General features: G+C 32.2%; 1 protein-coding gene across 2 annotated transcripts in view; it reads left to right on the plus strand.

Moving 5' to 3' along the window:
• Positions 1 to 26,474, plus strand: part of Pms1 (PMS1 homolog 1, mismatch repair system component) — a 128,684-nt gene that overhangs the window by 89,394 nt on the left and 12,816 nt on the right. The window contains exons 15-18 of one of the 2 annotated variants that reach the window (XR_009227035.1): positions 3,643 to 3,721; positions 12,016 to 12,487; positions 12,643 to 12,698; positions 15,267 to 15,324. The gene's annotated coding sequence lies outside the window, so the exon portion shown is untranslated. Of the gene's footprint in view, positions 1 to 3,642; positions 3,722 to 12,015; positions 12,488 to 12,642; positions 12,699 to 15,266; positions 15,325 to 26,474 lie in introns of those variants that run through there. The other variant, XR_009227036.1, reaches the window with a different exon arrangement.

The following is a 26,474-nucleotide window of genomic DNA, read 5'->3' on the forward strand; positions in this document are numbered from 1 at the left end:
GGGAAGTCTGGTGTGGCAAAGGGGCCCCGCTGGGGCCGCTTCCACATTGATGGGCCTGCTGGCTCAGGCCTTAAAACCCTGTGGGCGCCCCTCCGCAAGACCCTGCCGTGCCCCTCCCGCCAGCACCACCCGCGGGGCAACATGGCCGGAGCAGGTGGTGATGGGGAGGCCCTGGCGCCAAGGATGGAGGTAACGGCCACCTGAGGACTGGTGGAGGTAGAGAGGGGACATCCAGGAAGACAAAAGCCTCTTTCTCAGCTGCAGGTCCTGTCTAGGCATTGGTGTTAGAGGACTTAGCCAGAGAAAAGCAGTACATGGAGACCAGACACCCAAGGTGCTGGGATCCTGGCCTGGGCTGAAGGCACAGCCGTCCAAGGCATGTGGAGATGAGGCCTGCAGGCCTCGCCTGGGCCCACGCATTATGGGAAATGTGGCCAAATGTGGCTGTGCATGGTGCAACCATGACTACAAAGTTTCACTTCATGTACTGGAAAATGTTAGGCCTGAATTCAGAAGGACAAAATTTTTGTTGTTTTTATTAGCTGTCTAATTCTTTTTGATTTTATCCAGATTTTGTGGCTGAGGTTGCAGTAATTAGAATTCACCTCACTGCAGCTTCATTTCTTAACTAAAAATGTAAATGTTACCCATTTTTCCCTCTACAAACATTTGACTCATCTCTTATTATATTTTTGCAAGATTCTCTTGGTCTCTTTTGGAAGGAGATTAGGGAGCCTGAGCTGCTTAAATAAACACAGGTTAGGGTCTACACTTAAGATTGAAAACAGGTTAACTCTTCTCAGTACCTGCTGCAAAGGAAACAATGCATAAGAGACATCCAAGTGTTGATCACTAACTTAACCAGGCAAATTAAAATACCAGGGATGATATTACAATGTTTAAATAACTGGACTTGTTCTTAAGAGTTGGAGTATTTAGGACAACCAGTGTTCATAGATTCATAGTGAGGAACAAGAATCTTTGAGGCTATCCAAGCAATTTTATACAGAAGAAAATATAAACCTAGAGTGATTAAATGATTTACCCGAATGCACACAGCTGTTTTAGTACTCCTTTAGTTCCATTTCAAATGTTAATATTACCATTAACAAAGAAAGGTAAGTACGGAAAAAAAATTTCACTCCAGAACCAAATACAAGATAACTTGAGATTGTCAACAACTTTCTCCCTTCAGAAACCTGAATAATCAAGAGCTGTTTATTATAAATCTTTTAGTAATCTCACCTAAACTTTAAAATTACTTAAAAGTCTTCACTGCTGCCTTGTGGTTGTTCTCTATGTTTAGTTGATTTGGAATCACAATTTTTGTTCCTCCTTAAATTACTACACATAAATATAAAGATCTTTTCTCTAACTTTGAAAATCTTGTCCCAGTGGTTATCAAAATTGAGAATACCAAAAAAAAAAAAAAAAAAAAAAAAAGAGGATACATCAGAATCACTGGGACAGTTTATTAAGAGAGATTGCTAGGCACTATGCCCAAAGTTCCTGATTCTGTGGATCTAGGAAAGGGCCCAAATTTTTCATTTCTGGCTAATTTTCAGGTGATGCTAATGCTACTAATCAAAGAACCACACATGGAAAATCACTACCCTATTCCATATATCAAAGTTTATCTAATAATCTGTAGTTCATTTTTTTAAGCCCATATATTTTTCTTTCTGACCCACTAAAGATCACCATGTTAATAAGCAAACAAAAAACAAAGGAGAAGAAGAAGAAAAGAAAGAAGGTGGGACTGGAAGAATAGGAAGTTAAGTGGATTAGACAAAGGGAGATGAAGAGAAGGGAAGGGGATAGGAATAGCAAATAGTGGAATGAATCTATCATGACTTACCTATGCACATATATGAATACGCCACAGTGAATCTTCACATCATGTACAGCCACAAGACTAGAATCCTAAATAGCATGAGACATGCTCGATGTTTGTATAACTATGTCAAAATAAACTACTGTCATGTATAACTAAAAAGAACAAATAGAGGGGCTGAGGTTGTGGCTCAGCGATAGAGTGCTTACTCTGCATGTGTGAGGCACTGGATTTGATTCTCAGCCCCACATGTAAATTAGTAAAATAAAGGTCCATTGACAACTAAAAAAATATTTTTTAAAAAAAGAACAAATAGAAAAGGAAAATACATATGCAAAAAAATGTATAAATTATACAAATTAAAAAAAAGAGACCTAATCCTGGCTGTGCTGTTATATCACTTCTTTATCTTTGAAATTAAGATGCTGAACATGGTCTCCAATTTTCTTTTTATTTTCTTGAATATTATCAGCAGAATCTGAAATAACCTTTTTTTCAATGAATTGTGTTCGCATTATTATCAACCATTCTTAATTTCCTCTGAAACTAGCTCACTTTTTCATAAAATCTTTTAAATTAATGAGTGGGGGGGGTGTCAATTTTTTTCATCCTGCTCAAGTTGTACTCAAAATCACAACAAATCCACCCATCTTTACTTTAGTTGTATATTGATTTCTTTATTTAGTGACATTTATTGAGTTTTACATTCAGTGCTGAATGAGAAGATATTCCTTGAGGGAACAAAATAATTATAATACTTTATGCTTAGTGTTATGATTATGGTTATGTAGTATATACTATAGACACACAAAGGTACCCAATTCCAATGTGGAGAAACCTGTAGAATAGTGAGCTGAGTCCTAACATTGATAAGGAATTTTTCAGAAAAGAAAGACGGAAAGAATTTTCGAGGCAGGAATAACATCATATAGCAGTGCATTCGTAAGCACAGGGAATGGAATAAATGGAAGTCGGATTACAATCATAGGTAGTAACTTGATCAGAAAAGGCCCTTAAGGATTTGTTGGGTTTTTTTTTCTTAAGGACTGTGAGAAGCTAATGAAATTTTTAAGCAAAGAAGTACAAAATAAAATTGCAAACATTTTAGCCAAAATATAAAAGCTGAGAGAGCCAAGTTACCAGGCTACTTAAAAATTCAATTTTTTATTTTTTTAAAAAATATATATTTAATTAGGTATATATGATAGCAGAATGCATTTTGATTCACTGTACACAATTGCAGCACAACTTTTCATTGTGTACACTATGTAGCATCATACTATATGTGCAGTCGTACGTGTACCTGGGGTAGTAATGTCCATCTGTTCCACCATGTTACCTGCCTTCACACCCCCTCCCATCTCCTTCCTCTCTTTTGCCCAAAGTTAAATTTAGACAATTTGATCCAAAGAGAATGGGATAAAAGCTCTGTTAATAAATAGAGAAAGTCAAGAGTTATGGAGGCCTTCATTGCCTTGAGAAGTTTCAGTTTAGATCCCATGGGATCCTATCATAATAAAATTAAAGCAGAAAAGAGATCTTTTCTCCATCTGACAGCAGATTACTAGAATAAGGGCTTATTTGCCTTTCTTTTGTACATTAGGAAGTTGGTAGTTTAGATAATCTTTATAAATTCTGCACAGACTAGAAAATCCACACAGTATCCCCTTTTTTAAAAAAAATTACTAAATCAGTGTTTAAATTTTAATCTGGGTTGTGTCTGGGGCTTTTTAAAGTCAACTAAATTTTCTAGTTGTTTATTAAATGCAATAGTTTTTAAGTATTTTAATTGTATTTTTAAAATTTAGATCATAGAAATGAATGATGAGTTAAGAAGAAACAGGCAAGAAATTGTGAATGGACTGAACATATTTTTGGAAGAAAGTGGTATGTTTTCACAAGTTAATTTGCTATTATTTCTTTTAAAATGACATTTTTATTTTTAAACATGCTTTCATTTTATTTAGAGACATTGGTAAATTACAGCAAGTTTACTTGTAAGACAGAAATACTATAATGCCAAATCCATTTTATGTATTTCACTAATAACAATAGGGGAAAAATCCATGTATTTTTACATATAAATCACTAAATATATGTAAGAAACTTATTATCTATTTTGAAATTCTTTGCACATTTAAAAAAAATATTTTCCTCTTAGTTTTCTTGGTAATGTAAAAATTTGTTAATACTAAGTATTTCCCCCCATGTGTAGTGATGACCCTTGATCCCAGATGAAAACAAGATTTTCCACCATACATGGATTTTAAATTATCAGAGATTGCATTGGAGCAATAAAATTTTAGCTATTTTTCCCAGCTACTTTCCCCATGAAAAACAAAAATAAAATGTGTAAACCCACTCTGCCTCCAAAGATGGAAGAATACTTCATATATTCTAGATTTCTTTAGATGACAAGTTTGAGTATATTCTGTGTGTACTAGCATGTGGCCTAAGTAATGCATCTCAAACTTTGATGTGCATATGAGTTTGTCTTGGCATGTTCTCATTAAGTAGATCTGGTGTAGGGTCTGATATTCTGCATTTCAGACAAATTCCCAGGTGATGCTGATGTTGCTGGTTTGGGAATCACACTTGTTTCGCAAGATTGCACATAATCCTTTGACTAAATGCCAGGTTCTTGAAATAAACATACATTTTAAAAAAATATAGATAGACACAATACCTTTATTTATTTATTAATATTTTTTAGTTATTGATAGACCTTTATTATTTATTTATATGCCGTGCTGAGAATCAAACCCAGTGCCTCTACCACTAAGCCACAACCCCATCCTCTTTGATTTATTTTTATGTGGTGCTGAGGATCGAACCCAGTGCTTCACAAGTGCTAGGCAAGCACTCTACTACTGATCTACAACTCCAGCCCTAAACATGTATTTTAACTGCAAATATATATTGAAAATCAGATAATCAGATTTATGATCTATTTAGGATCTCCATTCTCTTTAGGATCTTCAATCTCAATGTAGTTTGGATTTGCATTTTCCTGATTGATAGGGATGTTGAACATATTTTTATATATTTCTTGGCCATTTGAAGTCTTCTTTTGAGAATATTTAGTTCTTTTGCCTGTTTATTAATTGGATTACTTGTTTTTTATTTGGTTTGGATTGGTGTTCCATTTTTTGAGTTCTTTATATATTCTGGATATTAATCTCCTGTCAGAGGAGTAGGTAGCAAAGATTTTCTCCCATTCTATAGCTCTCTTCCCATTCATTTCCTTTGCTGTGTAGATGCTATTTAATTGATTCTATCACATTTACTAATTCTCGACTTTATTTCTTAACCTATAGGAGCCTTGTTAAGGAAGTCATTGCTAATGCCAATGTTGGAGTGTTGAACCTGTGTTCTTCTAGCAATGCAAAGTTTCTGGTGTAATTCCTAGGTCTTTGATCCACTTTGAGTTGACTTTTGTCCAGGGTGAAACATAGGGATCTAGTTTCATTTTTCTACATATGGATATCTAGTTTTCTCAGCACCCTTTATTTAAAAAGGTATCTTTCCTTCAACATGTTTTTGGTACCTTTGTCAAGTATCAGATGACTGTATCTATGTGAATTTCTCTGTGTCTTCTATTCTGTTCCAGTGGTCTTCGTATCTGTTTTGGTGCCAATACCATGCTGTTACTATAGCTCTTTAGTATAAATTGAGGTCTGTTATTATTAATGCCTTCAAGATCACTCTTCTTGCTTAGAATTGTTTTGCCTATTAAGGACTGTTTTCTCTAGATCTGTGAAGAATGTCATTGTTATTTTGATAGGGATTTTATTGAATCTGTATAACATTTTTTGTAGTATGGGCATTTTGATAATATTAATTCTGCCTAACCAAGAAGAAAAGTTCTTTCCATCTTCTAAGATCTTCATTTTCTTTCTTCAGCATTCTGTAGTTTTCACTGTAGACATCTTTCACCTCTTTGATTAGATTTATTCCCAAGTATTTTATTTTTAAAGTTATTATGAATGGAGTAGTTTTCTTGATTTCTTTCTCAGCAAATTTATTATTGAAATGTATAGGAAAGTTGTTTATTTTTATATATTTATCCCATATTTTGCTACTTTGAATTTATCAGCTCTACAAATCTTCTGGTAGAATATTTTGGGTTCTCTAGGTATAGGATCATGCTTTTATCAAATAGATAGTTTGACTTCTTCATTTTCTGTTTGTATTCACTTAATTTCCTTTTCTTGCATGATTTCTTTGGCTAGAGTTTCAAGAACTATGTTGAATAAGAGTGGTGAGAAAAACATCCTTTTCTTATTTCTGATTTTAGAGAAAGTGCTTTCAGATTTTTCCCATTCAGTGTGATATTAGCTTTGGGTTTGTCACAAACAGCCTTTATAATTGTTGAGCAAGTTCCTTCTATTTCTAGTTTCTCCACCATTTTTAACATGAATGAGTATCGAATTTTATCAGTCTTTTTCTGTATCTATTGAGATAATCTTGTGATTCTTGTCCTTAGTTCTATTTATGTGGTGAATTCCATTTATTGATTTGCATATGTTGATGCAAACTTGCATCCCTATGATGGAACCCACTTGATCATGGTGTACTATCTTCTTACTGTGGTTTTTAATATATTTTATTGGGGATTTTTAGTTATTGATTATTAAACAGTAGTTTCTTAGGGCACTCTTCTTTAAGCTTTACTTTTTTCTTTTTTCCATATTTTTATTGGTGCATTATAATTAATCATAAGAGTGGGATTCACTGTTACATATCTGTTCATGCACACAATATAACAATATAATCTGGTCAATATCATTTCCAAATATGAATTTACTTCCTTCAAAAGGAATGCTTTTAGTGTCATTTAAAAAAATATTCAGATGCTGGGGAGATAGCCCAGTGGTATAGCACCTGCCTAGCATTCATGATGCCTTGTGTTCAATCCCCATCACCACATAAAAAATAAAAACAACAACAATAAAAAAATGATATTTAAAAATATTCATTTACTCAGTATTTACCAAACATCTATCAAAAATACCCTAAGAGATTCCAGACACAGGGCAATTCAAAATTAAGTACAATGTAATCTCTGCCCTTGTGAATATTTTAGTCTATTAAGAGAGAAAAGTTCACAAATAACTATATTCAATTTGATAGTAAGTGAGAGGAATAAAAATGTAGAGGAGGGTCTGATTAAATATCAAATCACTTCAGCAAAGGATAGGGCTAGGGATGTAGCTCAGTGATAGAGTGCTTGCCAAGAGCCCTAAGTCTGATCCCTGGCACTGCCAACATAATAACAAAAAACAGTGAAGGATGGTCAACTTTCTGAAGCTGAAAGATTATTGTTGTTTTTAAATTAGAAACTGGAGAAGACATTCTACAGGGAGCAAAAGGATAGAGGGGAGAGAGATGAAACGTGTTCAGATTACCAGGGAAGCCCAGGTATAACATTCTTTCCATGAGGGAGAAATTCAAGCCAAGGTAGACGGCTTTGCAGTACTTACATATATAATTCATAAATTAAGGTAGTGATCCTAGAAATTGAAAGGAAGAAAACAGTACTAGAGATAGACTCAATAGGGATTTAGTGTATGCTTAAACATTTTTTGGAGGCATCACAGGCATTACAGGTGACTCAATTTGAATCTTATGTGCATGAATTCTAGTACCAGTGGGGAAGTCTATACTGTATATAAGGAAAGTGGTAGAAGGGTCTGGGTTCAATAGAAATAATTCTCTAAGGAAATGAGCCTATTTGCCATATGCATTTTTCCTTCTTACATTTGGTATTAGACCAAGAATGACTTTAGCTGTTGGTTTTAAAAATAAAAATTAGTGTGACTATTCATGTTTTGTAAAAACAGAATGTATACTTATATATTTACACCTGGAATCTTTGAAAGGTAAGCGAATTTGCAGCAGTTTATGGGTAAATAGAAATGATTTTTTTGTGTGTGTGGCTTTTCACTTTGTGGTTTCACCTCTTTTTTTTAAAATTTTTTATTGTTGGTTGTTCAAAACATTACATAGTTCTTGATATATCATATTTCACACTTTGATTCAAGTGGGTTATGAGCTCCCATTTTTACCCCATATACAGATTGCAGAATCACATCAGTTACACATCCATTGATTTACATATTGCCATACTAGTGTCTGTTGTGTTCTGCTGCCTTTCCTATCCTCTACTATCCCCCCTCCACTCCCCTCCCCTCCCCTCCCCTCCCCTCTTCTCTCTCTCTGCCCCCTCTACTGACATTCATTTGTCCCCCTTGTATTATTTTTCCCTTTCCCCTCACTTCCTCTTGTATGTACTTTTGTATAACTCTGAGGGTCTCCTTCCATTTCCATGCAATTTCCCTTCTCTCTCCCTTTCCCTCCCACCTCTCATCCCTGTTTAATGTTAATCTTCTTCTCATGCTCTTCGACCCTACTCTGTTCTTAGTTACTCTCCTTATATCAAAGAAGACATTTGGCATTTGTTTTTTAGGGATTGGCTAGCTTCATTTAGCATAATCTGCTCTAATGCCATCCATTTCCCTGTAAATTCTATGATTTTGTCATTTTTTAATGCAGAGTAATACTCCATTGTGTATAAATGCCACATTTTTTTTATCCATTCATCTATTGAAGGGCATCTAGGTTGGTTCCACAGTCTTGCTATTGTGAATTGTGCTGCTATGAACATCGATGTAGCAGTGTCCCTGTAGCATGTTCTTTTTAGGTCTTTAGGGAATAGACCAAGAAGGGGAATAGCTGGGTCAAATGGTGGCTCCATTCCCAGCTTTCCAAGAAATCTCCATACTGCTTTCCAAATTGGCTGCACCAATTTGCAGTCCCACCAGCAATGTACAAGTGTACCCTTTTCCCCACATCCTCGCCAGCACTTGTTGTTGTTTGACTTCATAATGGCTGCCAATCTAACTGGAGTGAGATGGTATCTTAGGGTGGTTTTGATTTGCATTTCTCTGACTGCTAGAGATGGTGATCATTTTTTCATGTACTTGTTGATTGACTGTATGTCCTCCTCTGAGAAGTGTCTGTTCAGGTCCTTGGCCCATTTGTTGATTGGGTTGTTTGTTCTCTTATTGTCTAATTTTTTGAGTTCTTTGTATACTCTGGATATTAGGGCTCTATCTGAAGTGTGAGGAGTAAAGATTTGTTCCCAGGATGTAGGCTCTCTATTTACTTCTCTTATTGTTTCTTTTGCTGAGAAAAAACTTTTTAGTTTGAGTAAGTCCTATTTGTTGATTCTAGTTATTAACTTTTGTGCTATGGGTGTCCTATTGAGGAATTTGGAGCCCGACCCCACAGTATGTAGATCATAGCCAACTTTTTCTTCTATCAGACGGCGCGTCTCTGATTTGATATCAAGCTCCTTGATCCATTTTGAATTCACTTTTGTGCATGGCGAGAGAAAGGGATTCAGTTTCATTTTGTTGCATATGGATTTCCAGTTTTCCCAGCACCATTTGTTGAAGATGCTATCCTTCCTCCATTGCATGCTTTTAGCCCCTTTATCAAATATAAGATAGTTGTAGTTTTGTGGATTGGTTTCTGTGTCCTCTATTCTGTACCATTGGTCCACCTGCCTGTTTTGGTACCAGTACCATGCTGTTTTTGTTACTATTGCTCTGTAGTATAGTTTGAAGTCTGGTATCGCTATACCGCCTGATTCACACTTCCTGCTTAGCATTGTTTTTGCTATTCTGGGTCTTTTATTTTTCCATATGAATTTCATGATTGCTTTCTCTATTTCTACAAGAAATGCCATTGGGATTTTGATTAGCATTGCATTAAACCTATAGAGAACTTTTGGTAATATTGCCATTTTGATGATGTTAGTTCTGCCTATCCATGAACAGGGTATATTTTTCCATCTTCTAAGATCTTCTTCTATTTCTCTCTTTAGGGTTCTGTAGTTTTCATTGTATAATTCTTTCACCTCTTTTGTTAGGTTGATTCCCAAGTATTTTATTTTTTTTGAAGATATTGTGAATGGAGTGGTTGTCCTCATTTCCAAGAAATGATTTTTTTAATATTTACTTTTTAGTTGTAGTTGGACACAGTACCTTTATTTATTTATTTTTATGTGGTGCTGAGGATCAAACCCAGGGCCTTTTATATGCTAGGTGAGCGCACTACTGCTGAGCCACAACCCCAACCCCTAGAAATTATTTTTTATATCATAATATATTTATGAAGAAATGGGTTAAATACCACTATGTATGAAATATTAATATAATTATATATATTGTTATATTACCACATATAGGATATATTATTATTTCTTAAGCATGTTTCTCAGTCCTTTTTTTCTAATGTGAAATTTTTTGGTGACTCTTCTTAAGTTGTGTCTTATAGAGTAGATATCTATAGATTTTTTTTCTGCTTTATCCATATCTTTTGGATGTAGAATTGATATCCACATCTTCAAATAAAATTTTTAAGTTCACAGAGCTCACTGAGTTTCAATGATGCTTGAAACTTCTTCATAAATTTTAGCTCTGTTTCTTCTCCTCTCCCTTTCTTTAAGTCTCCTCCAGACCATACCAGACAATTATGTTTTATTTATGAAATCCTGTTTCTACTTTTAGTTTTTATCTTACATTTGTTTCTTCTTCTTCTTCTTGTATATTATTATATATTAGACTATAAATATATTGTATTGTCATGAGCAACTAATTAAAAACATTTTTTAAAATATTTCATTATTACAATAACATTGTTGGATTATGTTATATATTAGTATATATTAATATTATTGGAATGCCTCAGATACTACATATAGTAATAACATAATTATATTATAAAATATACTACTATGCAAAGTATATTACTTTTTTATTTTTAAAAAATTTTAGTTGTCAATGGACCTTGATTTTTATTTATTTATATGTGGTGCTGAGAATTGAACCCAGTGCCTCACACATGCTATGCCAGTGCTCTACTTCTAAGCCACAGCTCCAGCCCACTTTATTATTTTTTATGCTTTAAAAAATCTACTTTTCTCAATGTGATATTTTTATAGTCTCTTAAATTGCCTGTAATAACTTCTTATTTATAATGTTAGGAAGGATTTGTGCTTTTCCTATAGTAGTGATTGATATTTTTAAAATGCAAAGACCATACTTAAAAACCACTTCATCAAAAGTATCAATTAAAATTTAGAGAATTTAGAATCAAATGTAAAATATTGTAGAATATTAAATACTAAAATATCCCAGTACTGAATTCTAGTTGATTGAAAGAACAACACTAATCAAAGAATATCTAAATAAGAAAAAGTGACTCAAATTTTATTTTTGAAATGGATGCACAATAGGTTACAATTAATGAATCAATAAAATGAGATCAAAACCAATAACATAGAAAAATATTCAAATAAAATGGTAAAGAAAAAATGGAAGAATACATAATGAAAATAATCTGATAAATTGGTAGTTAAATGTGTGGAAAAGATAAAATAATCTGAGTGGAGAGGAAGAAAGGAAGTGAATAGGAAGAAAGGACAAGGCTGGAGGGAACCTGTGTTGTATTTGCCACAAAAGTTCTTTCCTCACTTTCTGCTCTACTCACATTTTACATAGTTTAGATTCTGTACTAGCACTTAACCCTAATGTTTTGGTACTCTTAAAATAACCAGTGTCTCCAATTTTTGCCTTAAAACAAAACAAAACAAAACAAAACATTGAACTACTATACCCTAGCACTGGCATTTACCTTTCATTCAGTCACTGAGCTTGTGACTTCTTCTTACATAACTTCACCTCTTTTTATCATCTAACAGGACACCTAACCTAGAACGCAGTCTATAAATATCTATATATTTCAATGAAACATTTTGTTTAGCTCTGTTTCCCTTAAATTTTAGTTCCATACTTTTCAAAGAAAGGTAAGTCATGGGAAATAAGATTCATGGTTCATTTGGGAGCAAATCTTGACTTGAATATAAGACTAATAAAGATTTTCAACTTTAGTAAGAACAGATTAAAGGGTTTTTTTAAATAGGAAGATAATGTAGTCAAAGTATACATAAAGTGTACATTAGCAATATTAGTTTAAAATCATGTTTAAAATGAGTTGGAATGAATAGGAATGGAGGTGAGAAGTCAGTTTAAAAAATCATACCACTAAAATTCCATTTATGCTATGTCTAACTCTTTTAATCATCTAACATTTATTATATTGTTTCAACACAGAAGAAGAAGAAGTTTCTTTAGAAGAACTTGAAGAAGAATTTGACATTCTTGAGGTATCAAAATATATTATTTCTACCCATCACCCCCACCATTGTCTGGTTCTTATATTTGCAAGTAAAATGTGTTAATAACTTTATAAGGAGAACAAAGACAGTATTCAACAAGAATGTTGAGTTTATGAAATTCATGAAAAAAAGATGCTCTAAATTTATCTAAACTTATCTTGGCTTTCAGAACAGCAAATATTCTGATATTTGTCTGGAAGAAAAATGTATGTTTTTTGTTCTTTTTTGTGTTGTGGCTTTCTGGGTTTCTTATAGTTATTGTTGTCCCTTTGTTTTCTCCTGCATTACAAATGGACCTAAGTATTTCCAGAAACTAGGAGCTAAAGGAGAAGGAATCAGATAGGAATGATTTCTATCAATGCAAATGGTAGCAAGATGAATTTTCTCTTAAAGGGGAAAACTATGATGTGAGTAACTGAGATATCTGAATTATTAAAGAAATTAATTTCCCTAAATTAACTTTTATTTGATTGATTTTTAAGCAATTTTGGGATATATTTTTGCTATTTGGAGAAAACTACCTAGTCTGATCCTAATATTATATTTTTGTTTTCTCATAAAGGAGGAAGAAACAGAAACTATAAGTGAAGATGGTAGTTCAAAAGAAGCACATGATAAGTCAGTGAAATATACAAATTTATTTTAAATTTACAACTTTTATTAAAAATATAAGGCATATATATTCTAGATTTCAGAAGCAACAGTATAGTGTGATTTGAGACTGTGAGCATTGGAGCTGGCCAATTTCAAGATTCATTTTCAGTTCTATCCATACCAGTTATGTTACTGTAGACTATTTAACTTCTTTGTGTTCCTATATTATATAGGAATAATACCTATTTTGCAGAGGTTGTAAAGAGTGAGATAAAATGTAATTCAAGTAGTACTATGCCTAGGTCATAATCACATCGTTTATCTCTTTTTACCTATTTCTTTTTTTTTTCCAAAAGTTTTCAACTATTTCTTAAGGAAATTTTATAATTTAAAAGTAAAGCATCGTTTTGAATGTAGGGTCTATCACTGTATACATGAGTATAATGTATTTATCATTTTAATATGTTAGTCATCATGATAGTGTCTTAGAATCATATAGCATACTAATGATTATATAACTGACCAGAATTTGATACTGTTACAGTTCACTTTCTATTAAGCTAATAGAAGAAAACCATGTGTGTTAAAAATACTGTATTAGCTATCTTATGTAGTTCACTTTGGAATATGGATGTTTTATTCTAATTATTTACAACTCTTCAAAGAAAACAATAAGACGTTTTAAAGGTCTATCTCATGTAATTCTGGACATTTGTTGAATTTCTCTATCCCTTTCTTCTCAAATTTCTCTCTTACATGTCCATTCTGGAAACATATTCATCAACTTTCTGTGACACAGATTATCTTTTTATAGAAGATCTGAAAACTTTCACTATATGTTTACAAGGGGTGATATTTTTCTTTATTTCCTGCAACAAACAATTAATAAAAGCCCTTATTCCTGTGTCTCCTCGTTTTGAATAAACAAGAAGTCTTTAGTTCAGCAAAATGCTTTGAATAGGTAATGATGTTGAAGAATTTGAAAGTTATTTGTACCCAAGACATTTTACCAAATCCTCTTTAAAACTCAGAATTGAATGAAATAAAATAATTGAGGGTAGGAACATTAATGCTCTTGGGTGATTCAGGTTGATACTATAGCTAACATTCTTTGAAAATTTGCTATTTGCCAAATATGGTTCTAAGCCTTTTAGATATAACTCACCAATAGAGCAAGACATTACCTGCATTATAAGTGCAGCATATAGGTAATTTGAAATGAAAGTGAGAGCTGCTGCTTTAAAAAGAAATACAATGCTCCACAGACATTTTCCCAAAAACTTTCATCTTTCTCTTATGGACATACATTGTGCCCACATGCTTCTCTCCTCACGTGTTCCTTCAGTGTGGGTGTGCATGGTTTTAGTTTGAATGTACCTGTATACATATGATCACTCTTGCCCAAATCAAGAACATTAAAACCATTTTATGATTATCTTGTCAGTTCTATTCCTCAAAAACTCCTGAGTCTTCTTCTTCACTTCCCTCCTTCAAGCTCTAATTACTTCTGGCCTCAACCATTTAAAAAGTTGTCTAACTTAGTTTCTTTTCTTCTAGTTCTACCTGCTTCCTATCCATAACCCATATTGCTATCAAGAAACCTATGAAATGCAAATCTAATCAAATTACTGTCCTAAATTGATGTAGTTAAATATCTTAGCATGATATATCATGTATTTTATAGTCTGACCTCTAGGCATCTTTTCATCCTCATTTTCAAGAATTGTTTCCTCTTATACGTGAACTTTGCTTGCAGTTTTTAAAAACAAACCTTATTCTTTCCTGATTCTGTATATATCTCTTTTTAGGATATCTGTCTCCACTTTTCCCCTTCCTAATTCTTCTTATTCTGTGCCACCACAGTCCATGGCTGACCAGTAAACTTTTACTTACGTATAAGAATTATTATTAATTCTTGAGAATTCTTTTTGATTTCCCTGAGCAAATTGAGCACTCCTTCCTTTCTTGGTGTGTTTTCAAAATATCTCATACAATATTTTATTATCCACACTACATATCTTCACATTATACACCTTTTTATATATAATTCCACTCTGTGTGTATACTTTTTTCCAACATGATCACACTTGTTTCTACTACATAAAAATACATAGATTTATGAATGTGTAATATTTTTACATATAATATAATATATAAATAAACTATATGTGTTTGTCTTTCCCACTAGATGTTGATGCCTCGAAGGGCAAGGCTATCTTTTGATTATATTTTTATATCCCTTACCACCTCCTGGTATGTTTGAGTCATGAAATAAAATTTTGCTCATTCATTCAACGTATATTTTTTAGGGCTTGCTCTTTTGTACTAGGAGCTGTTCTAGATCCTGGAAAAATAAAGAGTACAAATCATGTCAAGGTCATGGCCTTTATAGACTATATATTCTGGGTTTAGTGGTTATATTAATTAATTAATATAAACTTCCTAAGCACACTCTTGATATATAGAAAATATGTAATGAAGCAGTCTGTTTTCTGTGGGATCATTTGCTTATATTTCTCAAAATATTAATCTCAATTATCATTCTAAACAATTATCTGAACTGATGCTATTGTTGTATTTTCTTTTTTGTAGCATAAGAACACCTCAAAAAGTATCCCTCAGGAGTATCTCATCAATGACAGATGAAGAGGTTAGGATTAAATTAATTAATTTGTCGACTTTTATGGATTTAATGACCAAAAAGTAAAATATTATTAATTCCTAAAAAATAGTTCTTTAATAATTTAATTGTCATGACATTTTTCTTAAGTCCCTAAATCTCTTCTATACATTCATATTTGTATGTGTATTCCTAAGTATTATGTGATGTGTCATAATATGAGAATAGCCTCAAGCTATAAATATAGTTAAGAGTAGTATTATATACAACGGATTGGTAGCACCTTCTGGAAGCTGCTGGAAATTTGACTATTTCAAATATACAGAAGCTAACAAACATAGCTATATTTTTTTTAGATCCAAGGATTGAAAGTATAGTCTGTAGTCCAACAGTATTAGCACTACCTCCCCCTTGCCTCCAACTCTGTTGAATCATAATCTGAATTTTTACAAAATCCCATAGTTATTTACAACTTTACTGTAAATCTTTTTTTTAAGAATTAAAGACATATACAGCTAAGCCTGTCCCTTCACCATTCTATTCGACCTCACTCCCTCTGTCTAATCCTGAGGTGCTAGTTGTCCTAAGATAGATATGTATCCTTCCTATCTGTATTTTTATCATATAAGTTTGTATCCCTAAATACACACACACACACACACACACACACACAGTTTTTAAACTTTATGTAAGTATATAAGTACAAAGTTTTTCCATGACTGTTTTCACTGAGCAGTATTTTTGAGGTTTATCTATTTTTGATATCTTAATCAAGAAATCCTTACCTTTGTGTTACCAAGAATTTTCTCTTTTATTTTCTTTTAATATATTTACTACTTTCTTTTTTCATATTTTTCAGAGACCCTAGACAATGGAGATGAATTGATTCAGGCTATTACAATAGGAATTATGTTCATTAAGAGAACTCAAGTTAGAGATGGAATTTTGTAAAGGCAGGTGAACTAAGGAGTCACTCATTGAGAAAGGGTGGAAATATGTCACATATAGGAATGTGTGTAAGCAAGGTAGCTCTTTGTAGTCCCTCAGACATAAAAGGGTTTTTACAGCTGTCACTGATTTCAGGGAACACAGAGTTCAGATAAAATTCAACATGATCACATTTAAGAATTAACTAATCTGTTTTTATTTTGTATATGGTATCTAATTAATACTTCTTCTTTATTATTACATGGATATAGTCAGTTTTCAGTTATCCTGATATAGTTACAGAGGTCATCTTTCTTCCACTAATTTCTGGATTCTCTATTTTATTGAAGTGTTCTGTTTGCCTAACCCAGAGTTACAACATTGTTTTTAATTATTTCAGTTTTATAAAATAAATCTGTTTTAAATTTAAACTGGAAAAAGCATCCAGTTGCTGAGTATGTATGCACAAATATATCTTCAATAGATCAAGCTTCTTAATTGTGGTGTTAATACAAGAAGCATATATGAACTTTTTTGTTTGTTTCTTTGTTCTGCTACTTTTTTAATACAGAGGAAGGTAGAAAATCTTCCAACTATGACTATTTTTTTTTCTTGTGGCTCTGTTAAGTTGCTATATTTTGATGCTATGTTATTAGATGCATACAAATTTAGAATTCTTGTAACTTGTTGATTAAAGCCCCATGTAATAACCTTCTTTAAAGTTTTAAATAAATTTTATCTTTAAATCTATTTCATTTGATATAAATATAGCTATATCAGCTTTCCATTTTGTTAATATTTGGCAGACATTTCCATCTTTTTTCTTTCAGCAATTCTGTATCCTCATGCTGAATTTTTACTGTTAAGTCTTATAATAATTAGAAAAATGTTCTTAATATTTGTAGTAACTATTGATTTGTTTACTATTTTCTATCTTATTTGTGTGTTTTCTGTTAGTCTCTCTGTCTCTGCCTCTCTATGTGTGTTTTTTTTTTCTTTTGACATATTTCTTTTCCTTGTTCCAATGGGAGATGTTTTCTTCTTGGTTACCTACTACTTTGAAAGTTAATTCTGTATTTTGAGGGAATTTTTCCCCCAAAGTTTATTTTAATGCTTCACGTATGTTTCTTAAGCCATTTTTTATTCTGGGCTAACCTCAGTGACTCAGTTTTTATAGATTAATGATAATTGGTATAAAATTCAGCAATTTATAAAATATTTTCGTATATATAATATATATGTATGTGTATATATATATGTATATATATATATATATATATAAACTAGCTTAATTCTGTCTTATATTTACTGTCATGGATTTCTTCGCTTCACATGCCTTTCTTGGAAAATTAATTCATATTTCTTTTTTTTCCTCTAAAGTTAGTTTTTTAAAAAATTTGTTCTAATTAGTTATACATGACAGTACAATGCATTTTGACACATCATAATTAAATGGAGTATAACTTCTCATTCTTCTGGTTGTACATAATGTAGAATCACATTAGTCATGTAATTACATATGTACATAGGGTAATAATGTCCGTTTCATTCTACTATCCTTCCTACCCCCACACCCTTCCCTGCAATTCACTCCCCTCTGCCTAATGCAAAGTATCACTGTTTTTCCCTGGCCACCCTCCCCATTGTGAATTAGCATCCGCAGATCAGAGAAAACATTTGGCCTTTTGGTTTTTTTGGGTTGGCTTATTTCCCTTAGCATGATAGTCCCAGCTTCATCCATTTACTGGTGAATGCCATAATTTCATTATTCTTTAAGGCTGAGTAATATTTCATTAAATATATATATATATATATATATATATATATATATATATTTATTTATTTATTTATTTATGATATATATTTGATATATATACCACATTTTCTTTATCCATTCATCTGTTGAACAGCACCTAGGTTGGTTCCATAGTTTTGCTATTGTGAATTGAGCTACTATAAACATTGATGTGGCTGTGTCACTATAGTATGCTGATTTTAAGTCCTTTGGACATAAACTAAGAGTGGGAGAACTGGGTCAGATGGAGGTTCCATTCCAAGTTTTCTGAGGAATCTCCATACTGCTTTCCAAAATGGTTGTACCAATTTGCAGTCCCACCAGCAATATATGAATATAACCTTTCCCCGACATTTTTGCCAACATTTGTTATTTGTATTCTTGATAATTGCTATTCTGACTGGAGTAAGATAAAATCTTACAGTAGTTTTGATTTGCATTTCTCTTATTGCTAGAGTTGTTTTTTAAGCCACCACATTATTATTTCCATTGAGATAGTTGGTTTCTGTATTGCCAGAAATGGATAAATTAAATTTTTTTCAGCCTTCATACTTTCTTGCTTTTTTGTTTTGTTTTTGGTACTGAGTATTGAACCCAGGGATGCTTTAACACTGAGCTATATCCCCAGCCTTTTTATTTTTTATTTTGATATAAGGCCTCACTAAGTTGCTTAGGGCCTCACTGAATTGCAAAAGTTGATCTTGAACTTGAAATCCTCCTACTTCAGCTTCCCGAGTTGCTGGGATTACAGGTGTGCCCCCCTATGCCCAGCCATACTTTCTTGATCCATGGTTTCTTTTAGGTTATTTGACAATGAATTTAAGACTTTTTTGCATAATTTTGAAATCTTGAAATATACTGTGACAGACACAATTGTGTGTGAGGGTGTGTATGTGTATGCGTGTTTGTTTATTTGTCCTTTCTATCCTGATTATATCAATGAGGAGTCTTCTGTGTTGTTGTTTTTTTTTCTTGATATATAATTCCTTTGGCTATCACCCTCTTTATCTCTCCTTTGTAACCTGTTATACTAAAAGCATTATCTATATTTTTTCTCTACTTTTAACTTTCCATTTGTTTTTAGATTAAATTATAAATTGTACAGTGTTGCTATTTTAGAAAAGATAGAACTATTGAAAACCAAAAACAGGAAAAAAAAAATCTAAATTCCTACCCAGGGCAATTTCTATCCTTTCAGATTTTTTTTTCTGTGTACCTACACAGTATTTGTGAAAATTAGCTTAGTATTAAACATGTTCACCTGTGTCTTGTTTTTCTGTTTATCAATTATTAATACATTTTCATGTCCGTAATTACAGATTTGAATCATCATGTTAACTATAGCATAGTATTTCATTATGTGGAAGTTAAACAGCATTGAATTATTACAGTTTAGTTTGTTTCCAGTTTTTTTTTTTTTAAGTTTGGGGTTTGGTTTTTTGTTTTGTTTATTCTTACAGTCTTTTAAGCTTATAAAATAATTTACTTATTCATATATTTTCAGAGACTTAATATGAGAATTAAGAAATTTGGTATAATTACAAATGAAGAATTCAGAAAATCATCAGGAACTTCTTGGTAATTCCTGCATTTCTCATTGAAGTTCCTTTTAAAATTTTAAATGCACAATTTGAAATATTTTTTAGTCATAAGTTTCTCATAGAGCTTTTCTTTTTTATTTTTTCTTTCAAGCATTGGATTCAATATGTCAACTGGTATGTACTATCATTATTCTAAGTATTACATAAGTTCTGTTAAACATGCATAGGACACAAATACCATCAATAAGTATGAGGTCTCAGAAATTATCATTCTTTGGTCACTCCATGTATAGAATTTTAAACAAAAACCAACACTTCAGTGTTCACTTGCCTCTTTTGATTTTTCATTATTTAAATTTTTTTGTTTTTTCCCAAGAGGGGAGGATAAAAATAAGGAAGCATATCTATTTTGTTGCAGAATGTGGCAGCATATGTTCCTTTCCTTTTAAGCAGTTTAAATAAAAATTGCCCTTTATTAATAATCTGATGATTATTAGAAAAGCTAAAGAGAAATAAACTATTTATTAGGAAGAAAAGAAATAATATGGATTAATAAGATATATATTAGGTAATATTTCAAAATATTTTTGTAGTATCAAATATAGAAAAAATCAGAATTGCAAACTAGAGAAATCATGGAACAGAAAAGAGTAAAATTTGTGTAAGAGCTACATACCTCACATAACTATACATTTTTCTAAACAATTTTTGGAAAGATATAAAGACTTTACAAAATGTTATTAGGTTTAATTTTAATTATAGTATAAGATTATAGACTGATAAAATTTCTCTAAAATAATATAAACATTGTGAAAGTTTAATTGCATGCATTTAACTTATATTAAAAACACACTTGGGAATTAATTTTCTAACCACTATTCTTAGATAACTCAATTGTTTTTAAAATATTGCACATTAATGTATATTCATAATGATGATTCTTAGGACAAGAAAAGTTCACAAAAGATTATGTATTTATCAATATACTTTATGTTAAACATATTTTTTAGTTCTTGTAAAATAAATAATTAACATTGTCATCAGCATTAGGACCAATAGCCATCTGAATAACATTAGAATATTAAGAAAATTCAAACTGTTAGAGCATCTGTATTGGAAATGGAGATGGTACATTGCCTGTGGAACATACTTTAGATGATAAGGTTGCATGATTATATGTATGATTAAGAAAGGAAAGTTAGCATTTTATAGTTACTCTTTATATATAAAATTTTAAATTTATAAGTATTAAGTGGGAGTGATTAAAAGGTTATTCAAATTTTTCTTTTTGATACAAGTACTTTTTCAGCAACATTTTATAGCTTAAAATATGTTTGATTACACATATTTATTATTGATTAGTGTGTATATCAAGAAATAGAGTGAATAAAGTCAGTAGTCATGCTTCCTCTTTTATATAGTACTTGGTGCCTCATAAATTGCCATTATATACTTTTTTCATGGAAACACTGTGGATCAATACTATATTTTACAGATGAAAGAAACAGTGTTAAAGGAACTAACCCAAAGGTAGTCCCCTAGTAAAATCTCTTTGTCCTCATTTTAGTTTTCTTCCTTTCATTCTAGCATTCTGTGTAGTGGCTTATAGAATTATGGATCCATTTATACTTAGATAATATAAAGGTAAGCTATTTATTTCTTGGGGTGTTTTTGTTTTTGTGGTGCTAGGATCAACCCCAGGGCCTTGTAAAGGCTAAGCACATGCTCTACCATTCAACTACTCTTGGCCCCCATTTGTTTCATTCTTCTCTAAATAGAGCACAGCCCAAGAAAAGGTTATCTTATGGATTTCTTAATGTAAAATCTATCATCATCACCATGTTGTGGATAGTACCTGTTTTTTAAGGTCACTGTTGGGAAAAAGCTATTTGAAAAGAAGCAGTGGTTTTCTAAGTCTTTGTGCAATTATTAATATTTATGGACATCCATCTTAAATACTCATATTGGCACAACCTATCTTGAGTGAAAATATGGCTTAAAAGAGATTATTTGTGCATTACTAAGATTACTGAATCTACAATATTCAAACTATGGCTCTGGCACTTAGAAACCTTAGAAAAGTCATTTATCCCTTTTGAACTTTAGTTTCTCACTTTAAAAAATGACAAGAATATCTGTTTCCTGACAGTATTATTCAAAATGAAACAAGAACATATATGCCAAAGCACTATGTAGATATTCTCATTCATTACTGCTAAAAGGACATGCATTTCTGTACCTCTGTCACTTTTCTATCCAAGAGAGAAGCATGAGGTTAAGTAGGCCTCTTTGATTCGGAAATTCCAACTCTAGTGAGATATACAAATGCTTATATTCAGCAGTGACGTTTTCACCTAAAAGAAAACTTAATTCTTTGATAAGGTATGACATATTGTATAAAACAGTTACTTCCAAAGCAGTATATACCACTGTAAAACTAAATTAAAATAAAGTAATTATTTCATAATTTATTTTTCCCAAAATCTATATTTTTAAGTCTTTTGAGATCAAGGAGAGCTGCAAGTGTATATTTAAAAAGTTGATACATTAGTTGCATTTGTACAGTGTCCCAGGTTTCTACTTGTATGAAGCTGCTTAGAGAAGTGTTTTGAACTTTATTATTTAATTAAAGTGGTGTGAAAATGCCAAAGCTTACCTCATATTCAAGGGCTCACTGAATAAAGGTATAACTTGAAGTATGTAGTTGTAACAAAATTGATATTTACAGTCTCTCTCTACCTGCCACATAAATCAAAATTTGATCCTTTTAGTAGTTCTTATAGTATTTACAGTATTTAAAATATTTGATCCTTATAGTATTTTCAGTCTCTCCCTATCTGCCACAAAATTTTATCCTTATTACCTATAGCAAATAAAGTAATTTTAGATTCCTCTAGTAAAAGGAAATTTTTATCCTCTTGTCTTCAAGGTGCACAGTCTGTAGAACACCTTGAATCCATTGCTACTATTGAAGTTTTAAATATTTGTTATGTTATAAGTACTTCTTCCTTTAATCTATGGTAGTTTATAGCTGTTAAATTGGATCAGTACTGCATATTAATTTCTAGGCTTTCATCAGCAGTTGCAAACTCCCAAGCTTTAATTACATCTTAGAACAAAAGAAGACTTGGGACTTCCTCTCTAGAATTTACAATTAACATAAGGGAGAGAAATTTTATAGCACAATGTAATTATTTTTTACAGTGTTAGGGAGGGCAATAAGTAAGAGATGTCCCAAAGAAAGATAGCATTTTGGTTGTCTTTTATTATAATTTTAGAGTGATATTTTGAATTGGATTGTAAACAAAACATGAACAGAATGAAAGAGTGAATAACATTTTTAACGTTTTTTTCTTAATTTGGATATTCATCATCAGACTTTGCATGTTACCATGAATTCTCAAAGTGTCAGATTTTCCTGTTTATTTAAACATGTATTTATCAGGCACTTAATAGATTAGGAACTATGCTGGGTACACTTCTACATATAATCTTCATAATCATGCTGTGAGGACAATATTGGAAGGGAGGAAATTAAAATTCAAGAAAGAAATTAATACAAGAAACAGCTGGTTAGTGAAATGTAAGGTATTTAAACCGATCTTTTCAATTCTATGGGTTCTTAATTTTTTCAAATATGAATTACTTCTTAATTTTATCATTAATAGCAGTTCACTGTAGAAAATTTGAAGAATACAAACTAAAAAGGAGTAAATAAGCCTGGTGTGGTGGCACGTACCTGTTAGTTATCCCAGAAACTCAAGAAGCCAAGACATGAAGATTGTAAGTTTGAGTCCATCCTCAGCAATGTAGTGAGACCCTGTCTCAAAATAACAAAAAAGACTGGCAGGTGTAGCTCAGTAGTAAAGAGCACCCCTGGGTTAAATCTCCAGTACCAGAATAAAATGAAAATAAAAGGAGAAGGAAAAAATAAAAATATCCATGATCTCGCCACCCAGAAATAATAGTTTTATTTTCTTCTAATATTTTTGATGTAGATTTCATATAGTTGGAATATTTCGTATGTGCAGCATAATCCTTTTTGCATTTTTCACTGTATAAACATTATCCCATCTTGAAAATAATTTAAGTGTTATTTTTAATAACTGCATAGCATTCCAACCTGTAGGTACATGGTTATTTAATTAAACATTCTCTTAGATTTTAACATTTCAATTGTAATGATGTTTCTCATATTTGATTGAAAGTTTCAATATAATGGACTGAGAGTATAGCTTAGTGATAGATGCCTACCCTATGTTTGATCCAAAGCACTAACAAAAAAGAAAATAAAAGAGACAATTTTAATATATTGTTTAATGCTTAAATAAATTTATAAGTATGTAAGAAACCAAGAAAAAATATTTGCCAAATATGTTATTGCTATCTTTTATGAGAATTTTAAATTGCATGAGAAATGTAATTTCATATGCAGAAAGGAAAATTCTAAACTGTATACATCTGTCTCTTAATCCAAGTTATCTTAATTATGTGTAACCTCTAACACACAAACAAAAGACTGGGGAAAATTAGACTGAAGTCTTAAAAGTTGTCACTATCTCTTACCTCCATTATTAAAATATCTTCCTAACTGACCTCTTAATTCCACTTTTGCATCCTAAAAGTCCTTTAAATTCACACACTGCCAGAGAAATCTATTTAATACAAAATTGTAGGTCATTTCTGCACAACTTTTCCAGTGGTTTTGGCAGGGTAAAATCCAAAGTTCTTAGCATGATCTACAAAGTCTCCCATCTCCCAACTTCCATTTTTCTAATTTTAATTTTCTACCTCTGATCCTGTGTTTACTTTCTCTAGCCACATCTGCTTCTTGGCTTTTCCTTCAAAGGGTTGAACATGTTCTTTTGGGGTTTTTCTTGTTGCTTTTCCTTCTGGATTGCTCTTCCTCAAGATGTATGCATTATTTGCTAATTCACTTGAAGTTTCTGCTTGAATATCATTTATCAGAAAGGACTTCCCTAACCACTCTATTTTTTTTTCATAGCAAAAATCATTTTTATTTGTTCTTTTTAGACATATATGATGGTAGAGTTTATTTTGACATACATACATGGAATATAACTTATTCTTGTGGGACCTAAGTGAACACATCTAAGTGATGTGGAGATGTGCACTGAGGTATATTCATATATGAATAAAGGAAAGTTATGTCCAATTCATTCTACTGTCTTTCCTATTACCAACCCCTCCCCTCATTGTATGTGCTTTTATCTAATCCTTTGAACTTCTGATCTTCCCTGCTCCTTCCCCCGCCTTATTGTGTGTTAGTATCCTCATATTCCATGTTTTAGCTTTTATGCTGCTGTGACTAAGGACTCAACCAGAACAGCTATAGAGGAGGAAAAGTTTATTTAAGGGCTCATGCTTTCAGAGGTCTCAATCCATATACGGCATGCTCCATTCCTCAGGGCTCAAGATGAGGCAGGACATCATATAGAACATCATATGGCAGAACGGAAGCAGCACACATGATGATCAGGAGGCAGAGAGAGAGACTCTACAGATACAAAATATATACCCAAAGCTACGAACCCAATGCCCCACCTCCTCCAGCCACATCCCACCAACCTTCAGTTACCATTCAATTAATCCCATCAGGTGATTGATTCACTGATTGAGTTAATGTTCTGGTAACCCAATCATTTCTTCTCTGAACCTTCTTACATTGTCTCACATGTGAACTTTTGGGGACACCTCACATCCAAAACATAACATTTGGCCTTTGGATTTGGGGGATTGGCTTATTTCACTTTGCATGATAATCTCCAGATCTGTCCGTTTACCAGCAGAAGTCATAAAGTCATTCTTTTTTATAGCTGAGTAAATTCCCTTGTGTATATATACCTTATTTTCTTTATCCAATCATCTGTGAAGGGCACCTAGGTTGGTTCCATAGCTTAGCTATTGTGAAAGGAACTGCTATACATATTTATGTGACTATGTCAATGTAATAAGCTCATTTTAAGTCCTTTGGGTATCTACCAAGGAGTGGGATAACTGGTTCAAATGGTGGTTCCATTCCATGTTTTCTGAGGACTCTCCATATTGCTTTCCATAGTGGTTGCACCAATTTGCAGCTCACCAGTAGTGTATGAGAGTACCTTTCCTCTGCATCCTGTATTGTAACCTGTATTCCTGATAATTTCCATTCTGACTGGAGTGAGATTGAAACTGGAGTGAGATTAAAACTCAGTTTTAAATTGCATTTCTATGATTGCTAGAGATGCTAACCACTCTACTTCAAAAAAATAGTATCCATTCCTTCCCTTAACTCTGCACTGATTACCTACTTTATTTTTTTTAAACCACTGACCTTGTCTCTGTTTAACGGTTTGTTTATTTCTGTTCACCATATATTTCATGATAACGAGAATTTATTTGGTATTATTGCTGAATTCCCCCAAACAGAACAGGGCATGTAGTAGACACTCAGTATTTCTTTGTTGAAAAATGAATGATTTTAATTTTCTCCCATGTATTTTCCTATGCTTTAGATATTTTGCTTTACTGAATAAATACACATAAACCTAAAAATTTCACTAAATAACAGTTCTCAAGGAATTTATCCATTATTTCTAGGTTATCCAATTTGTTGGTTTATAGTTACTCATAGTCCAGGCATCTATCAAAGATATTGAGAGTTTGGTGCAAACTACCACAATAAAGCAAATATTGCAGTAAAGCCAGTCACACATACTTTTTGTTTCTCAGTGCATATAAAAATTATGTTTATACTGTAAATTTATTCAATTTGCAATAGATTTGTGTATTAAAAACAATGTATATACCTTTATTTAAAAGCTATTGCTAGGGCTGGAGATGTAGCTCAGTGGTAGAGTGCCTGCATGTATAAGCCCCAGGTTCAATCCCTAATACCTCAAAATAAATAGATAGAT

This window comes from Marmota monax, unplaced genomic scaffold (assembly GCF_021218885.2).
Source record: "Marmota monax isolate L192 unplaced genomic scaffold, Marmota_monax_Labrador192_F-V1.1 WCK01_AAM20220418_F8-fsc00007, whole genome shotgun sequence".
Taxonomy (NCBI): domain Eukaryota; kingdom Metazoa; phylum Chordata; class Mammalia; order Rodentia; family Sciuridae; genus Marmota; species Marmota monax.